Source organism: Monodelphis domestica, chromosome 2, assembly GCF_027887165.1.
Source record: "Monodelphis domestica isolate mMonDom1 chromosome 2, mMonDom1.pri, whole genome shotgun sequence".
Classification (NCBI taxonomy): Eukaryota; Metazoa; Chordata; class Mammalia; order Didelphimorphia; family Didelphidae; genus Monodelphis; species Monodelphis domestica.
The window spans coordinates 167,385,224-167,386,182 of record NC_077228.1 but is presented as its reverse complement, the minus strand read 5'-3'; positions in this window follow the sequence as shown (position 1 = coordinate 167,386,182).

Genomic DNA, 959 nt, shown 5'->3' with positions numbered 1-959 from the left:
CAAATATGTTATGAAGACCCAGGTGCAGACTACCTCCATAGACAGCATTGATTCTTCTTCCCTATCCTAGATCTATGCTCTATGCTCAGATACTATTTACCTTTTCTTCTAAGAAAAGTTTTCCCCTCCAGAAAAATGAGACTAAAAAATGAACAATCCTTTTTGACTTAAGTAGGAGTTCATATCTGATTTCTGCCTTTTTTCCCCTTTCTTCCCACACAAGCAATTTTCCTTTGCACTTTCTCACATCCCTAGTAATTAATTCTCTTATAATAGAATTTGACTTTTAATCTAATACTTAATAATTTAATTCTTTTTCTTTCCTTCCTCTGATTCTTTTGGCCCCCTAGGATGCTTTGTCCCTTATATTTTTTTACCTTGGAAAAGGTTTCTTTTTGTTATTTCAATGACCTCTAAGTAATGTTTTTTTAAAAAACTGTTTAGTATTGGAATCATTACAGTACTGATTTCATTGTTTTACTTTTTTTGCCCCCTCCCAATTACACTCATATACCTTCCTTGTGCTTATTTTGATTGATATGATATATACCAAATTTCCTGATTAATTCTGATTTATTTTGAGGGAAATATTTAAACTATTCCCTTTTGTTGAATGTTTATAATTTTATTTATTTATTTTTTAAACATTATTTTATTTGGTCATTTCCAAACATTATTCATTGGAAACAAAGATCATTTTCTTTTCTTTCCCCCCTCCCATATCTGACGCATGATTCCACTGGGTATCACATGTGTTCTTGATTCGAACCCATTTCCGTGTTGTTGGTATTTGCATTAGAGGGTTCATTTAGAGTCTCTCCTCAGTCATATCCCCTCAACCCCTGTAGTCAAGCAGTTGCTTTTCACTGGTGTTTTTACTCCCACTGTTTATCCTCTGCTTGTGGATAGTATTTTTTAGATCCCTGCAGATTGTTCAGGGACATTGCATTGACACTAAT